This window comes from Alexandromys fortis, unplaced genomic scaffold (assembly GCF_014885135.2).
Source record: "Alexandromys fortis isolate MF-2015 unplaced genomic scaffold, M_Fortis_MF-2015_v1.1 scaffold_0, whole genome shotgun sequence".
In the NCBI taxonomy this organism is placed as follows: Eukaryota; Metazoa; Chordata; class Mammalia; order Rodentia; family Cricetidae; genus Alexandromys; species Alexandromys fortis.
This window is the reverse complement of record NW_026067949.1, coordinates 43,438,325-43,457,661: the sequence shown is the minus strand read 5'-3', so window position 1 is coordinate 43,457,661 and position 19,337 is coordinate 43,438,325. Positions and strand designations below refer to the sequence as shown.

General features: G+C 43.2%; 1 long non-coding RNA gene across 1 annotated transcript in view; it reads left to right on the top strand.

The window, feature by feature from the left end:
* Positions 1-19,337, top strand: part of LOC126506608 (uncharacterized) — a 127,586-nt gene that overhangs the window by 20,360 nt on the left and 87,889 nt on the right. The window lies entirely within an intron of this gene.

Sequence of the window (19,337 nt, the reverse complement as noted above, 5' to 3'; positions counted from 1 at the left end):
TTTAGAGGTAGTTTCCTCCAGGGGCGACTCTGCCCACTGTAGAGGGCAGATACTGATCAGTTATAGTTGAGCTTACTCCTTAACAGTAAATAACAGCTAAATCCATCTGATGGAAAGTCATAATTGGTAAATTACCTAGCTAGACTCTTTCCTTGGAGCTGCTAGAAGTTTCTTTTAATGCTTCTGAGGGGCTGGTGGTCTTCAGCGCTGTGACCTTGTCCTGCCTTCATCACCTACGTAGCGTACCACAGCCCTGCTCGCTCTGGGAGGCTTATCAGAAAGGAGCACAACTTGAGAAGGGTTTGTTGGGGATGTGACAGTAAATTCCGGCTTCTAAAATGTAATTTCTGTTTTGGCTTAATGCTTACAGGCCATAAAGAGTAATTATTATCAGGGCTGTGTGCCAAGCGTAAGTGTGTTGTGGAATATTTGTTTAACTAGGCAAAGATGTGTTACATTTGCTTATGTTGTATTTGTTTAATGATGTAAAGATGCGTTGCTGTTTTATCTACCTTGCCTGCCTAAGGCACTGGATTAGTCTAATAAAAAGCTGAACGGCCAATAGCTAGTCAGTAGAGGGATAGGCGGGGCTGGTGGTCAGAGAGAAGGGGGAGGGGATGCTACGGGCCAATCAATCAGCCAGACATGGAGTAGGAGGTACAGAGCAAAAGGAAGATTAAAAAGCCCCAAGGCAAAATGTAGATGAAAAGAAACAGGTTAAATTAAGCTAAAAGAGTTAGTGGGGCAGGCGTAATATAAGGCTGAGCATTCATAACTAATACTAAGTCTCCGTGTCATGATTTGGGAGCTGGTTGGTGACCCAAAAGAAAGCCACCTGTATAAGCAAGTGACTTGAAATGTAGAGAAAGGGAACGGACAACCAACAATTATGAAACTATTATTACAAATAAACACAATTCTACATGGTGATGAATTCCCTCCCTGCAAGAGCAACAGAGTGACCTATGAGAGGGTGGTCAGGGAAACCCCCTCTAAGGAGCCGGGTTTTGATTTCTTAAACTATATGTTATTAGCTATTTTTTAAGCTATGGTTTATTGAGAGCTCCGATGTGCTGCCTGGCCAGAGGGTTTTGTAAGCATAAACTCATTCAGTTCTCCCAATGACCACACGATGAAGTCAACACCGAGGCTCATGGGATTCTGTGAGAGAATACTATAGATTCCTTAAAAGTGTTTTAAGGGAGGAAACGGGAATGGAAGATGGAGCCATTTAGAGACTTGCCAAGACCACACTACTGGCAAATGGCAGAGCCAAATTTGAACCCAGGGAGCACAGGGCGGAAACTGCACCTTTATTCACTAGAGGCATGCTGCTTTAAGTTGAACATGGGGGACACGGAGCCAGCCATGAGGAGCAACCATGGTGGGGAGAGGAAGATCACGTGCAATGTTCCTAAAGAGTCTGGGGATCAGACCTTGACTCTTGATTGTAGCTGGAGTAAAGTGAGTGGGAACAGGAGCTTTTGGTAACCATGCTAGGACTGAGCCGAAACCAGTAAGAAATTACGTAAGCTTCGTTAGCTCATTCTCAGAGAAGCCATTGAGGGGTACCAGAAAGGGAGCAGAATGCCCTGCTCTGGGCTCCGCATTGCAGTACCAGACACATTTATAGATTAAACACTCACACATACAACAGATTCTTCAGTTCCCAGGCATTGTTCACAGCGCAAAAAGAGACAAAAACCCGAGGGCTCATGATTAAATTAAATGTTTCCCAGTACTTTCCACAGAACTATAGTTATCACCACACAGGCCTTAAAGTCTGCGAGCGTGACATAGAATCTGAAGGTGTAAAACAACGTTAGTTGAGATGTTTATCCAGTTGCTGTCCCAGATTGTTACTGTTTCAGGAGGAGAAGTGTCTCCAAATGGAAATTAATAAGAACAAAAACCCCACAAAACTCTCCAAAAGCTAAGGAGCAGAACTCAGGATAGGAACCTAGTTTGACATCATTGTCACTCGCACCGAGGAATGCGGGAAAGATCTTGATGATAACAATGCAGCTGCTGACTCCACTAAGCTGAAGGAGAGGAAAACCTCTCCCGCGGATGGTGATTTGTGCGTCAAGTATTACCTTATTTTATAGTGCCCACGAAGACTCTGCAGCCCCAAGAGGACATTCAGATGAGGGTCATCATTCAATTAAGTTGGCCCTGTGAGTAAGGGAGCTCGCTACCAAGTGCGACAATCTGTGCTTTATCACTGGGATCTAGACGGTGAAAGAACGAATTCCCTGAAGTTCTTGGGTCACTACATTCCCACTGGAGCATGTGCCCCCTTCTCTCGCATAAATCAATGTCATAAACCTCTGAGAGTAGTTGAACTGAGTCATCCTTGTTCTTTTTCCAACTTCCAGTTGGGAAAAATACATTGGTGTGTCTTTTAATTTATATATATCTATATATCTGTTATATGTATATATTTGTCAAAGGGGATGGGATAGATTTTATTTAATGGGATATGAGCTTGATCTATCAATTTACAGCAGTAGGTTTTATCTCTGAGTCACCGCTCAGGCTCCACAGATACAAGAAATAAACTAGGAGGAAAAGAATGTGCTCAGATACACGTTTCTAAAGGGTGAAAAAAAAAAAAAGCTGGGAAGCCGTTTTCATTTCTAAAAACTCACTTATCTGATTCCTGTTCTGAAAAGGTGAGAAAAACAAGTGGCTATATTTATTCCTGAAGGACAAAGTCTTTTTTAAAAAAATCTTTTCACTTATTAAGTTCTTTAAAATTTAAGTAGACATTTTATTGTGGAGACCACACAGGGGCCTTGAATCAGTCCTTGGGCCACAACATGACCAAGAGAGGAGGCTTGAATGCTGAAAATCTCACCCCAGGCCTCTCAAGGCTCCTACCAGAGGGGTTCCTGGTGCTGAATGTTTGAAGCAGCTGCAGAGGTTTTAAGACACAGCTGAGCTAATTGGTCTTGGTGGAGACTCTTAGCCCAGGAAGGCTCCAGGTGGTTTTACTGCAAGGTCAGAGTTGAAAAACAGCTCCTCTGTCTTTCTCCCCTCCCCTTATTTGGAGATGTTAGGGTTCCTCCTACACTCCCTGCACCCCTTGTCTTGTTGAAGCTTTATTGCAGGGCCTCATCTCTCTATTCCTCTGGTGTTTTTCTTCCTTTAGGTGGATGCAAACAACATTATTATCACATTTCTGGGCTGTGATTGATGTTGCTTGGAAAAATAATAAAAATCACATGAATATATGTGGGTTAAAAATAAAATTGACTTAATCAGGAGGCAACCTCAATGGGATTTGAACCTATAACCTTTTGTACCAGCCTCAGGGAGATGACATATGATAGGATTAAAATATTATTAGAAAGGGTGAGTATACCAAGCATATGTGTATACACAGACACACAGACACACATATAGACACACACAGACACACACAGACACACGCAGACAGACAGACAGACAGACACACATTACATATGACAGCATGTCCACAAAATCCTGAGACTAAAATGTAGCATTTCCCTGAGTCCATTTAATGGTGGATTCAGGACAAAGTACATCTCCCAGTTTTACAGCCAACTGAGTAACGAGGCTGCAGTGAAGGGTGGGGTTCCCGAACAAGGCACAGAAAGGGCCAACTAGAGCTCCCTAGGAAAGACTTTCATGAGATAGCATAAAATTGCCTTCTAAATACGGTTGCTGTCTAGGCAGTCATTGCCCAGATTCCAGTTTGGGCAGCACCCTTTTATAATCCACAGCACTAGCTTCCCTCCGTCCACATTAACAATTATTCTCTTGAAAAGAAAGGATCAGGGAAGCTTCACGATTGTCTCTAAGGGTAGATGTTATGGAGTAGTCAGCAATCTCAGCTGTTCTTCATTATCCTGAAGAGTTGAAGTTCCTACAGCAGGCCGGCCATAATCACTCCCCTCTCACTGCCCCACCTTCTCTCGTCTCCCCTGATCCCTCCCGTTAGGGTGCTCCAGTAATAGAGCAAGCACATCAGAATTCTCTGAAAACGTTGCTAAGAAACCTTGATTCCTGGTCTGCTATGATTGGTTGGAATCCCAGGGGGCCTCGTGGGGAATCATCTAAACACCAATTTGAGAACACCTTGCCAGGTTCTTTACGTTTCTGGCTAGATATAGAATGAAGGGCCTCCTTCAGGAGGCAATGGCTGACCCATGGCCAAGGTGACCAGCAGAGGGTAGAGAGCAGGGAAGGCAGATTGGGTGGAGATCTTGCCCGTTCACTGTAGCTGCTGTGTTCCACACTATTAACTTTAGAAATCGAAGAATCAACCCTTGGGATGACCTTGAAAAACTCTTGATTTTTTTATATTGAAATTCTTAACATTTATTTCAAAAATATATTGTATTTTTGTACAATATATTTTGGTCATATTCTTTTCCCTACCTAACGCTTCCCAGATTCCCCTTTCCTTATGGGCTCAACTTCATATTCTCTTTCTTTCTTAAAACAAAAACAAAAAGAGAAACCCAAAACAAAAAAGCATCCCCTCTACAAAAGACCCCTGGAATCTCTTTTGTGTTGCCCAACTTTCCTGAGCATGAAGCCTTGCCCTGGGGTAATTGATACACCCGGCATCCCTGCTCCATTGCCGAAAACAGATTCCCCCTTGGAGCAGCTATTAATTGGCTAGAGGTGGGACTTGGTGCTCCCTTCCCTCCTCCAGGCCTGGATGTTGGTTTGAACTTGTGTCAAACCTCTGCGAACTAGCACAGGCGTCAACCCTGCTGTGTCTGGAAAAGGCTGTTTCCTTGGAGTGGTTCTCTGTCCCTGACTCTTTCACATAGATCCCTGAGCCTTGAAGGGAGGGGTGTCATGTAGATATTCCTTTAGGGCTGGGTACTCCCAAGTCTCTTGCCCTTTGCTGCTGGCTAGTTGTGTGTATTAGAACACTGACTTGCTTAACAAATTGAGCTTGGGAGTGGCCTGTACCTTCGATACAGTGCATGGAAAACGGGATTTAGAGCCAGGTGACCTGAGTACGGTTTGTCATTACTTGTATTTCAGCACCAAGCTGGTTATTTTAATCTCCTGAGCCATAATCTCCTCCTCTATAAGATAGACTAACAATACTGGAGGCTGTGGTGAAGGGAGGAGAGTTCTGTAACCTGTGAAGTGTTATTACCCAAGCCGGCGGCTGTTCTGAATCTTTCTATGGACTTGACTGAGGAGAAAGAGTGATGGCCCAGAGACAGCAAATGGTGGCGTAACTGCTCTTTAGACAGCACTTTGAAGTAGATCTCAATGAAGACATGACACAGTAGAATTTGTTAGCTATAGCGAAAGATGCATTTACAGGCAAATGTTTGGCACTAAAATCGAAAACGTCTGTCTTCAGAATATGCTATTGAGAAAATAAACTGAAAGCAGGAGGCACAGACCGAGCAAAATTATTTACAAAATATTTATCTGACAAATTGCTTGCACCTAGGGTATATACCAAGCCTCTAGACATAGAGAGTAAGAAGACGAATAAGCCAATTAAAGCAGGAAAAAGATTTAAATAGATTCTTCACTGAGGTGAATATATAGATGACTAAGGAGCAATGCACAGATGCTCACTCTAGTTCACAGAAGATGCAGAACGAAACCACATCATGTCATCTGTTCTGAGCAAAGTGCTACAGAGGCCAAAAGCGAGAAGACCGACCGCACAAAATGTTGGTAAGGGTGTGAGCTCCTGTTCGCTGATTGTGGGAATGTAAAATAAGTATAACCACAATGGAAAAGCTTTCCATTTTCTTACAATGTTAAACACATACCATGTCACCTAGCCATTCAATTCCTAGAAGCTTATCCAAGAGAAGACAGCTTGTTCACATAGCAACTTGAACATAAATGTCTTATAGCAATTTTAATGTTTATTTTAATGATCCAAAACTTTAACAAACCCAAGTGGTTTTTAGTAGATGAAAAGATAAATGTGTTGTGATCTCTATCATATGATGACAAATTACTGATCAATTAAGAATAATTATCAGTACACACAATATGAATAAATTACAGGGTAATTGCACCGTATGAATGGCATAGAACACAAAAGCGTATGGTTCGCTTGGTTCCATCTAAATAGGACTGTAGGACATAAAGCATACAATTAGTAGTTGCCCACGTACATGACAGAGCAGGGACAGTCAAGGAGAAGCATGAGGACCCTTTTGGGACCTGATAGTTACAGTCATTATCTTGATTGTGGCGATAGTTTCTTAGATATGATTATTTACTTTGGTATGCATGTTATATTGCAGGACGTGATACTTCAATGAAGCTATAAATTATAACTTCAAAAAAGAAAGAAAGATCTTAGACTCTAGAGATTGAACAGGTCCCAAATCTTCCATTAGCTGATATTTTGTCTAGTCTAGTTGATAATGCGAAAACAACAGTTCTGAGATGTAGTACTTTATAAAGAAGAAGAGTTTATTTAACTCACATTTCTGGGTCTAGAAGCCTGGCTCTGGAGTCAGCCTGTGGTGAGGTTCTTAGGGTTGATAGCATCATATGGTGACAGCATGTGCTCGTAAGGATATGGAAGCGAGAGAAAGGAAGCAAGAGATGGGAGGGACCAAGTTCGCTTTTCTATAAAAACTGCTTTCTAGAGAATTAATGCACGCGTGCAAAAACCCATCCAGGATCCAACTGCCTCTCTCTAGATGTTGTCTCTAAGCATCCCACAAATATGACTGCATTGTGGACAATGTTCTGACATAGGAAATGTTGAGAGAGAAGCTAAACCTAAGGCATAACATCTGAACTTCAGTCTTCTTGTGTATAAAAAAATGGGAATGATAATATTGATGGAATTACAGGAAGTGAAACTTCTGTTAGGGTCCTTCAGGAAGAGAGCTGAGAGAATTCTGGAGTTAAGGTCCATTTCACATGCCTTGGCCTTTCCCCTGGTGGCGAGTTTAAGTCAACATAAAGGCCTGCTTCTTATTTCCCCAGCAGATCCTTGAGTCAACAGCAGTAATTCCTAGTTTATGTGTGTGAGTGTGCAGGTGTGAAGCACGATTAATAAAAACTCAGAGAGAGAAATTGGGGTTTAACCCAAAGACCCAAAAAACAAAGCAGTCAGCCATTGGCTCTTACCTCGATCTTAGACCAAAATGGCATCCTGCCTCCTGGAATCTCAGGATGAGACTGTGTCTCAGACTGTCTCCTCCTATTTTATAATCTCTAGGGTTGGGACTAAAGGTGTGCACACTGGGATTAAAGGTATTCACCATGCAGTTTCTATGACAACTAGTGTGGCTACTGGGATTAAAGATGTGTGTTACCACTACCTGGTCTGTAAGGCTGACCAGTGGGGCTGTTTTACTCTCAGATCTTCAGGCAAGCTTTATTTATTAAAACACAATTAATCTATTTCTAAAAATACAAATGAAATGCTAATATATTTCACACACTACACACATATGTGTGTGTATGTGTGTGTGCATGTGTATATGTGTGAGGTGTGTGTGTGCATGTGTCTATGTGTGAGGTGTGTGTGTATGTGGTGCTCAAGAGTACCATCCTTCCAGCTCTGTCCGACTTTGTCATCTCTCTCCTCCATCTTCAAAGTGGCTTATGACAGAGAAAACAAAGTTTGTTCATGGCACTGATACCCGGCCTATGGCCAATTATTATTTTTCTATTTAGAAGTTGCTTGTAAGGGCTTGTATCCATGGATATGATTCAACTTGTGTTCTCTCCAGAACGATGGAACCCTCTGTCTGTTCATCTATATTTTCCTTTGTCAGTGGCTATTTCCATATCTATTCAAAACTATCTGGTAAAATATGGAAAGTTTGGAGAATATTGCCAAAATTCTAATGCTAAAGAAAATTAAATCAAAAACCTTCACTCTGTTGATTGTCATATAAAATGTGAGATTAAAGGTTTTTTTTTTGATACTAAGGAAGAACAAATACAGAAGGAATAAATAGGTAAAGATTGGAAAGCGATGGAAAAAGATAATAAAGTCCGTGTCAAATATTGCATATGCAGAATCAAGGTATATAGATTTGTAAAAAGTAGCAATAATTAAGGCAGTGAGTTGTGTATAAAAAGGGGTATTAAGTCTTATATCAGTGTGAAACAGTATTGGCTATCCTCTGAGGAATAATGGAACAATACCAAAATACCAAAGAGCCAGAGGCTGGCTATCTGTGTCTTTGAATCTGTTGAGAGAAGGTTCCTCATTTGTCCACAGGAAAGATTGGGGCCACTGTGGTGGTTTGAAAGACAAATGGTTCCCAGAGGGAGTGGTACTATTAGGAGGTATGGTCTTGTTGGAGGAAGTGTGTCACTATGGGGGTGGGCTTTGAGGTCTCTTTTGCTCAAGCTTCCCTCAGTGAGATATCAGATAACTTCCTGTTGCCTGCAAGATGTAGGGCTCTCAGCTGCTCCAGCACCACATCTACCTGAAAGTCGCCATGTTCTCCATCATGATGATAATAGACTGAACCTCTGAAACTGTAAATAAGCTACCCCAAATGAATGTTTTCTTTGTAAGAGTTACTGTGGTCATGGTGTCTCTTCACAGCATTGGAAACCCTAACTAAGACAGCTACTGATTAAAATATTTCACAATTTAAAGATGAATGATATAAGATATCAGAACCTCATCTCATTAGATATTTCACATTTCATTCTCACTAATAAATTTTTGGATAATTTGGATGTGAAAGAATATTCTAGAAGCCCCGGCCAGGTTGCCAGGACCATGCAGTGAGTTACTGTGAGTTCAGGCCACAGCACATGGCATTGATGCCTTCCATTCTAGATTAGTCAGCTGGATCTCCTGCCGTACTTCCCTGAAGAGCCCAAGCGTGTCTTAGATTAGTCAGCTGGCATCTGTTTCCTTTGAGGCTATGATGTGCTCCTGAGTCTCCTGTTTGATTGATGTTGGGTCATTGACTGTTAAGCGAGGCTTTTTTTACCAAGGTTACTGACTGCTTCCACAAAGAGAACGTGATTTCTGCTGCCAGTTTCCCTTGCTATATTATAACTTGGCAACACTCGGCAGAACTGCCCCCTTTGTTCTCTTTTCAGATTATCTGTGGTGCCCCTCTCACCCAGATTCCTTCCTTCTGGTCCTTTGCCACCCTGTCTCGTGTACACATTTATGCCTCTGGAGGTCTGGTTGATTTCCACCAAGAACCTCATGGCCATGGTGATGCAACTCAAATTTACAACTAAAACCATGTACATCATCACAATTGAAAAATTTGTATCTGCTCCCTAGGCAATAGACTTCAAATTTCTTTTTATTCTTTTAACTGAAATTTTGTCCATACAATGTATTTTGATCATATTATTTTATCTCTCCCAAATTCTCCCAGATCCTTTCAACCTAATTTCATGTTCTTGTCAAAAAAATAATAACAAAATAAAAGATGAAAAAAGAAACCCAGTAAGAAAAAAAATATCAAAACAATGCAATCCCTAAACCACATAAAAGACACAGAGTCCATTAGGCAGTGGTGGCACACACCATTAATCCCAGCACTTGGAAGGCAGAGGCAGGCAGGTTTCTGTGAGTTCCAGGACAGCCTGGTCTACAGAGTGAATTCCAGGACATCCAGGGCTACATAGAGAATCCCTGTCTCAAAAAAATAAAACAAAACAAAAAGACACAGAGTCAACTTAGCATTGGCCAACTACTCTTGGAAATAGGACCTGCCCTGGAATGTGGATGATATACCTAGTGGTACTCCACTGGAGAAAACTGATACCCCCCCCCCCCATTGGGCATCAGTTGCAAATAGCTTCTCAGGGGTGGGACTTTGTGCTCATTTCCTTTCCCCAGGCTGGACTGTGTCTGTTCTGAACCTGTGCAGGTCTTGTGTGTGCTGTCGCAGCCTCTGAGCTCTTCTGAGCGTCAGCCCTGTCTGGAAGAAGCTTCTTCCTTGAGCATAGGTCCTTGAGCCCCATGATCAACTCATTAGACTTCCATCTCCTGCTACTTTGTATCTTTGTCAGGTTCCCTCACGGCTGTCCTGGCTGAATACTTCTTCATTTCATTCCCGAACCTGGTCCTCTTGTCTTCCCCATTTCAGAAGAAGGCATCATTAACTACCCAGATACTTTAGCCCCAACTTCAAGGTTATCAATGTGTCACCTCTTGCTATGAGCCTCTACTTACCACTACCTGCCTCCCCTCGACAGAGTCAAAATTTCTCCCTTCCCTTCCTTTTCTATTGATAATAATTTGTTTGAGCACCTAGATTTTAAAGATCTAATCTTATATAAAATATCATATTTAGTGTTCTGACTTCACTTGTCCCAAATAATCCATTTAGCAAGATGGCTTCTTTTACATAAAGGTTTTTAAAGTTGTTATTGCAGAGCTCACATTTATAAAGTATATATCATAATGTAGCCCAAACAACTTTTTACTCCTGTATCATTTTAAATTGGGGCAACCTGGAGTCACGTGAAAAGATGGGATGTCAGTTGGAGAATTGTCTCCACCTTTAACCCTGTGGGTATGTCTTAAGGGAGTGATCATGATTGGAGATTGATGTGGGAGGACTCTGCCCCCTATGGGTGGCACCATCCCTAGGCAGGTGGGCCTGAGCTGTATGAGAAAATGATCTGGGCAAGCAAGAGGAAGCGAGTCAGAAAGCAGCGTTCCTCACCTTTGTGTTCCAGGTTCCAGCCCTCCCTTCTCTCAATTAAGGACTATAACCTGCAAGTGTAAGAAGAAATGAAGGCTTCCCCCCCCCTACTCAGTTGTTTTTGTTTGTGGTGTTTATCACAGAAGCAGAGATCAAGCTAGAAAGGTTGCCAGCCAGTCCTGCCCACCTCTGCGTACTTTTGCTACAAAGGAATTAGCCTTTATTGGCACAGTGCAGCTTCTGAAGCCAGGGTTGACATTGATACACGGCTGCCACCTGAGCCACAGAACGCTTTTAAATTTCACCAGTGTTCTAACAAGTCATTAATAGCAAAATGATCCAGTCCAGAATTGCTTGTTACATTCCCGAGTCTTCCTTGGGCTTTCTTGACCTTAACACTTTTGAGGAAGATTGTAGTGTCTGTCTGTCTGTCTGTCTGTCTGTCTCTTTCTATAGCATGCCTTGCATTGTTTTCTCTGGTATTCTCATACGGTTAGATGCCCGTGTGGAGTCTTTGGCAGGATACTGCTACATGGAGCCTACTCGGTGCTGTGTGCACCACCGCCTGCCAAGCGCTTCACAGTGTCAACTGCCTTCAGGGCAGATGGCGGTCACTCAGAGCACTTGGTTGAAGAGGAGTCCGCCAGGCTCTTCACATTCATGTTATTCTCTTCTTCTCTGTAGTTAGGATTTTGTTGGGGAGAATTTTGAAGTTACACCATTATCCACTTTTAATCACGCTTTATCATTTTCCATTTACATGTGTGTAGGCTCACGCATTTGTAGGTTATTCACCGAGTGATAGATTTTACCACCATTACTTGTTCTAATTGCTGTCACAGTTGTCACCGATTTGGCCAGGTGCACTCTCTTCACACTGGATGGTATCGTTTCTGAATGCCCTGTCGCTACCTAGAACAGCCCAATATTTGTAATCTCCCTGCACTTTAGCTTGGGAACCAGCTGGTTTTCCAGGGAGCTGTGGTTCTTGCTGGAGAAGAAAGATTAATGGAGCAAGGTCTGGCTAGACATTAAGTGTGGTCATTGCCTTGGAGGCTTGTCACCTCTGGGTCTTCGCAGAGGATGCCTACATTTATATCATCTGTGTATGAAAAATCTATGGGCTACATCAGTGTCTCTAATTCTCACCCAGATCTACAGGGGCCGCCACAGCTCGCTGCCTTCTGCAGTCTCCTCTCCTGATAGTGAAACTCTGGTGCTCATATTTAATTTTTCACATATTCAATGAGTCCCTCCCTCTGAGGTCATCAATGTGTCCCTCTCTCTGAGGTCATCAATGAGTCCCTCTCTCTGAGGTCATTGTCTGTACCTTTCAGGTTCCCTTTGGCATTCCAGACAGTCAGCCAAGTCTTTGTGGTCTTAGGATAACCTGGCTCATTCTTTCCAAACCCTGTACCTCACTACTCCTGCATTCTCCACCCCCATTTCTGGGGCCAAAGTCTCTGTTTTCCTTGACCCTTACAAATCTCTTCACTTCCGGTCACTCTCTTGTCAACTCTTACCAGCAGAAACTCAGAGCGCAATCTGAATCCTAAGAAAAATGTCATCACTTGAAATCTCGCAAGAACGTCAGATTCCCTGAACATAACTGGTATTTAGAGAGGAAAACAAAACTCGCAAAGTTATAATTATGTCCACTATTCTCACTGCGTGAAATTTCCTCACATAATTGCCACATCTGTCTGCATAAGGCAGCATCGCACAGGCAAAGACAGAGTTGTTCTCTTTACGGAGGTTTTCTGGATTCCTTAAGACAAGATCAAAATGTGCACTAGACACATTTACGCTGTTACACTCTAATACCTGAAGTAATTAAGTTAGGAAGAGAACAAGATTGTCTTGGTTCTCAGCTCCAGATCGTCCAGTCTGAGAAAAGGAAGCCCCATTGCTTTAGGTATCAGACAAGGGTGGCATATGGCAGGAACATGTAGTATATTCTATGATTCTAAGGATGATGGTGGAGGAAGGGGGGAAAAAGGGGGAGAGAGAGAGACAGAGAGAGACACACACAGAGAGAGACAGAGAGAGAGAGAGGGAGAGAGAAGAGAGACAGAGAAAATAGAGAGAAACAGAGAGACAGAGGCACAGACAGAGATCTGCCTATGGCTATACCATCCTTCATGTACACAATCACACTTTGGTGTAGGAGGTCCTTCTGTTTATGTGTTGCTTTCATTGGTTAATCAATAAAGAAACTGCTTGGCCTGATAGGGCAGAACTTAGGTAGGCAGAGAAGACAGAACTGAATTCTCGGATGAAGAAAGCAGAGTCAGAGAGAACCACCATGGAGCTGCCAGGTCAGATATGCTGAATCTTCCCCGGTAAGCCATGACCTTGGGGTGACATACAGATTATTAGAAATGGGTTAAATCAAGTGTTGAAATAGGAGCGGCGGGGCTGCGTCCCCGGCACCCGGCCGCCCGCATGGCTAGGTTATGCCCCGAAATAATTACACGGAAGCTGTATTCTTTCAAACACTGCCCGGCCCACAAGTTCCAGTTTCTTATTGGCCAGCTCTTACATATTGTTCTAACCCATTTCTAATATTCTGTGTAGCCCACGAGCTGCCTTATCAGGGGCGGGAGAATCATGGCGACTCCTCGACTAAGCTTCTTTCTCCCAGAATTCTCTTCTGTCTACTCCGCCTACCTAGTTTTCTGTCCTATGAGGGCCGAGGCAGTTTCTTTATTATTAACCAATGAAATCAACAGATAAGATACAAGACCCACCTCCATCAATCAAGATGTGAGAGTTAGCCAATAAGAGGCTAGAGATAATGGGCCAGGCAGTGATTTAAATGAATACAGTTTCTGTGTGATTATTTTGGGTGTAAGATAGCTAGGCAGCTGGGATGAAAAGTAGGTCCTCTCTCCATCAATATCACTTGTTCTTGGAGACCCCTCTTCATAGCCCAGTTACCTGAGCACATTCCACACGATCCAGCCTGTCAACTGTTCTACTAACTTCCTCTAGAGCTACCTTGGAACTAAGCTCCTAGTACACAGAGCAGGTGTGTCATGGTTTTGTGGATCTTTAAAGATGAGGTTTTTATACTGAATGACATATGGTATGTAAATGTTTAATGGTCCTTGGGATTCCAGGGTAAGGAGTCTATTTTGACCTTTTATCATGTTTCTTTTTTCTCTTCCCTCACTCCAACCCTCCCTTCCTTCCTTCTTTTCTTCCTCACTTCTTCCTTTCCTTTTTTAAAAAAGGATTACTTTTATTATTTTAAATTACATGTATTTTTTTTTGTGTATATACAGGTACAAGAACCAGTGGAGGCCAGAGGTGCTGGGGACCCTTGAAGCTGGAGTTACACAGAGAGTTGTATAGATAGAGGTTGCTCATTTGTTTCTCGGCTGCCGAGACCTGAATCACACAGAAACTATATTAATTACAAAACTGCTTGGCCAATGGCTTAGGCTTCTTATTTACTAACTCTTAAATCTTAAATTAACCCATTCCTATTATTTTATGTTTTACCATGGGTCTCATGGGTATAGTATGAAAGTGTCTGGGCTTATGTTAATTAGCAGAGAGAATGATTCTGGAGGGGAGAAGTGGAATAAAAATGTGCCATTTTCACTTGTAGTGTGAATTGTGAAAATAAAATTGTCAACTGTTTTAGTTGAAAAAAAAAAAAGCCCAAAGTTTTAATGATAATGTGCTGTGACCAGCAAGGCTTGGGGGATTTATGTGACCTGATTAGGATAATGAAAGAACCAAGAGAGGACAGACACACAGACATACTTAGAGAATGTCTGGAAATGAGTGGGTTGTGCACTCTGAAGGAGATGAATCTTAAATTCCTGCAGCAAGAGGCTGGAAAGGAAGGACTTGGGATTGGGAACTCTTTGGGCCTCCTTTGGATTCTCCTATATAACTGGTGCTTAGCTCCATAAACTATACAAAGCCTCAGAAAGTCATTATAGGCCAAGAGGGACAACTGCCTTGAAGGTACATGTGTGAAATGTGTAAGGTCTCATTACTCTTATTTTGGCAATTAATACCCAACAAAGACGGATGACGTGGACCTGCTCCAGATGCCATTTGGTCGACACTATAACACATAGCTATTTGTATTACCATCTGAGCGGCACAAGATGAGCCTTGTGGCCTCTAGACCACAAAAAAAGGGGAATTCTGTGGCTCAGATTACACATGAGTGATCATGAGAGTCAGCTCAGCCCCCTAAGCACAGCCTTAAATGCTGTAGAAAGCAAACACCGTCAGACACTCTGTGTTGAGAACTTAACACCAGAAGTTGGATTTTTCCCCAGCTCCCTCCTTCATCTGTTCCTTCTCACCTCACACTCTTCATTTCTCCTAATAGAAGTCAATCACTGTCTCTGTAAGACATTGTTCTGGGCTCTGGCAGAAGCCAGATGAGTGGGACATGCTATCTGTGCTTGGAGAGCATCCTGTCTGCTCTGGGCAACTTGAGTGGAGGTAGAGACGCTGGTCCCAGGGTATCACTCCTTCTACTTTGGTGAGTTACTGAGGTTGAGCTGGGGTCAGGGCACATCATGTCTTCCTATCTCCACCTACACAATTCTTCTCTTCACCACCATTGGGGGGTGTAACCTAAAGGAGAGCATCTATTTTAGTAGAGGCAATGACGCCAAGGCTGGGGGTTAAACCCAGGGCTCTGTGTATGCTTGGCAAAGCACTCATGCCAGCCAAGCCCATTCCCAGCCCCTTTACCAGCATTTAGAATTGGATAGACCTGGGTTGATAGCTGGGTTCTGCCACTGCTAGCTTAAATAATTAGTGATGTCAGGTAAGTTCCTTAACCGCTCTAACTACCAGTTACAGAGGCTGTAAAGTGGTATTAAATAATGGCACTCTGGGGGTGATGGCCTTGGGAAGGGCACATGTGGTTATGCAATGTAGGTACCCAGGACAGCAGGTGAGTCTCAGAGCATTGGTTCATTGCTCATGTAACACCATGGACTGACTGTTTTCTCTTATGGACACTTGTAAGGCGAGACTCCCAGGACGACTTCAGGGCAGGGGCCGTACGCTTTCTGCTTCCTTTTCTGAGACCTTGTCTATGGTAATCTCCCCATAAATGCTTGATGTGTGGGTTTCATGCATACAAAATGATAGCCCAGTAAAAGAAGTGAAACAGTTAATGTGTCAGTATAGATTATGATTCTGTAAACGTGTCAACAGAGCAGGGAATGGACTGCGGACGGGGATTGATGGGAAATATAAAGCCAATATCTACACACCAGCAAGGCTTCTGATAAAGCAGCCGGTCTGGCATTGGGAGCCAGGCAGCTCTGAGTTGGTATCTGCGGCCCGAGCAGCTGTCAGAATAGCGGGCTGACGATGGTAGTTTTTAATTAACATTGCACACTGTCCTGTCACCAGCTTGTTTTCTCTCCTCCAAAGTAGAATATTTTAATGTTTTGGGGGAGAGAACAGACCTCCTGTTAATAATGAATTTATAATAGATGGTGATGAGTTATGCAAATCTGATAATAATTACAGAGCTCGGGGTCTGTGATTTCCACTACTAATCAGGCTAGCGTGGTTTTGCGGTACAAGAGTTCAGCGAGCAAAGACATCACTGCAGTTTCCAGCGTTGCCACCTTGTCATTTTACCTCCCAGGAATAAACATTTCTTAACTGCATGGGTGTGGGTATCAGTGTGGAAAGTCCTCCTCTTAAGAGCTTATGCTCAAATTTCACCTAGGGAGGAAACTGTTTGATTAGGAAATGTTTTTCATGGGATGGATCACTTGGGGCCAGGTGAGCTCCTGAGGGGAGGGCAGGAAGGAACCATATCGATAAATGATGTAGCAGAATTTCACTTCTGGTGGAGGGAGGGGCAGCCGCTGCAGAAGATGGGATGAAGAAGGACCCAGAGAGGGAAGCACTGGGCAACATGGTGGTTGCGGCAGGATCTGAAGGTGGAGAAACTGCCAAAGGTCTTCGGGAAATGAAAATGTTTAAGATGAAAATGAAGTCATTCACAACTGTCTCTCTGGAAGTCTACAACGAAAGCTTTGTCTGGAAATTCTGGGCAGGCTGTGGCTGCTCTGGGGTTGAAGTCCCAAGGGGAATGTTGTCAGAGTGACAGGTTCTCCTTGACCAAACTAGAGCAGGTTCCTCTGGGATCTTCAGTTAAGCTCTGTCTTTGGGGGTGTAGTTCTGGGAGTCTGGTTTTGACATGGATCCTGCTGAGTCGGTTAAGGCAGGAAAGGACTCTTGTCATCCTCGGTATCTGACCACTGAGCAGTTTAACCAGATCCACAGTGTGCAAATGTACCCTCCCCCAGACTGTTGGGCACTGACCCAGTGCCCTGTCTCTTGGCTGGACAGTTTACCTGTGTTCAGTGCTGCCTGCCTCTATACTGAGAACCCCTTCCGTCCTTAGATTGCCTTTGAATTCAGTCTGGTTTTACCTCTCCCACTACTACCCAGCTCTGGGTTTTCTTAATCAGCAGAAGGTCAGAGCCAGCAGGAACATCACTAGAGGGTGTAGAAGCACCCTTCCCTTCTCGTGTCCCAGGAAACCTTCAGGAAGACTGGAGACTTGCCACACATCTAGAAAGATTAGCTTCAATCTAGATCTTAAGAGAAGGAGGCAGAAAGGCACGCTGGGAGTGTGGGTTCAAATTTGGGTTACTATTTGTGTTATTAACAACACCTGGGCACATTCCTTAGCCCATAAGCCTGGCAGAAAAATGAAAGCAACCATGATAACAGAAACTGTGTCCCAGGGGAGGGGTTAGTTAGACGAGGTGAACAAAAACACTTAGTATAGTGTCAGGGGCTTTTCCTCCCCGTTTCTTTTCTCCGTCCTTCCTCCTCCTTCTCCCAACCCTCACACCCCCAGCATCTCTGTAAAGTTGGATAGTATATTGAGAAGAAAAACATTATCTAATTCAATTATATTTCTGGTCATAATTATTTTCTTCAGTCGGTGAACCATGCCAGCTCCTATGTTTTCACAGCAGTGACCAGGGCATGGTCAGGATGCGTCTCTGTGAACACACACTCTTCCTAGGGTGGGAGGTACATTCTTCCTCAGGCTGCAGGGTTTTTTTCTCCCCCATAGCTTACCAGCACATGGCTCCTAACATTTTGACATTAACTCTAGTGGCTTGGAAGTGTGCCTGGATCATCATACTAAAGGCTCCTTATATTTATGTAACCTTTTAGAGCTCACCGAGGGCTACACACACCACCTCATGAATGAAGGCATCATTATCTTCATTTCATAAAGGAGAAACTACAGCTCAGAAAGGTTAGCCGACTGTTTCCATTGCCAGATCCAGGGTGGCTATAGCTCGGAACTGAGGCTTTTGACACCTCTTTCATTCAATTTGGGGAATATGAGGAAAGGGTCTTGAAGATGATGATAATAATAATAATAATTATTATTATATCTGCAAAGTCCTGCCCAGGGAGTAAAAAGTGGAGGAAGACAGTTTTAAGTTATTTTCTCTAGCAAAGGTATGAAATTTTCATTTATGATCAGAAGTCCATCTGCCCAAATTGAATGTAGTCTTCTAGCTCTAATTTTATATATTTTCCTTTACTTGAATCCTTCTGTAGTTTGGGATTTACTTTTGTCAGTCAGCCAGTGTATGCACCACACTCTGGAAAAACATTCCAGCCTGGTTTCTTCACGGACCGAAAGGCACCATTGCCTTCAGCTTCCCATTTCCTTTTCTCACAGCTAAAAATATCACTGGCTTGGCAGGGGAGTTGAAAGGTCATATCCTTGGGTCCTTTGAGTGCTCACAGGGTTGCAAAGCTGTGATCAATAACACCTTGGAGGACTATGTGCAGGGGGAGAGGGGATACCCTTGTTTAGAGGGGCCAGTTGGGAAGAAGGGCAGAAGGTGAGAAGTGTTTCATTTGTGAAGGACATGACTGCTGGGTAAAAACTCTTACTGTGAGTGTCTGTTAAAGAAACCGGGCTTGGAGCTTTAAAAACCAGAGTGGAGCTTAAAAGCTGTGTCTAGGATGTAAAAACGTAAAGATCTGTAAAAATGTCTAAGATCAGATGAGTTATAGCAAGGAGCCTGGCTTCTTGGTAGTTCTGTTTGTGCGATATTTTGCCCTGGTGGTTTGGGAAGGTTAACAGAAAGTTAGAGACATTCATACGGTGTGATTTTTCACACACCAGACAATCTACCTACTTAGAGACTTCAAGGTCAAGTAGGTTGCATGTGTGTATGTGTGGGTTTGCAAACGTGCACGCATGGACCTGCATTCCTGTTGTAGTTTGGTTCTCAGTCACACGTGTGCAAACTATCTTCTGGTGGTGGGAAAGGACCATAGCCATCTGGTCCAGGAGACAGTTCAGGAAAGTTAAAACACCCAATGATGCTTAACTTCTACAGAGACAGGGTGCTTTAAAATGCATGTATACATTGACTTATCCATAAAATCATTTTATGTCATCTAGAGGTTCCTCTCCTTAGGAATGTGTGTTCATATGTGAAGAATAGAAACCAGACCATTAGGTGTGGGTCTCCTTGTTGGCATAATTGTTCCGCATCCGGAAGGAACATCTTCTAACTTTGGCCGTGGAAGTCCAAGCCTGTTTTCTTTTTTTTTTTTTTTTCATTTTTTTTTAATTTATTTATTTATTTATTAAACATTTCTGTCTCTTCCCCACCGCCGCCTCCCCTTTCCCTCCCCCTCCTCCAACCAAGCCCCCCTCCC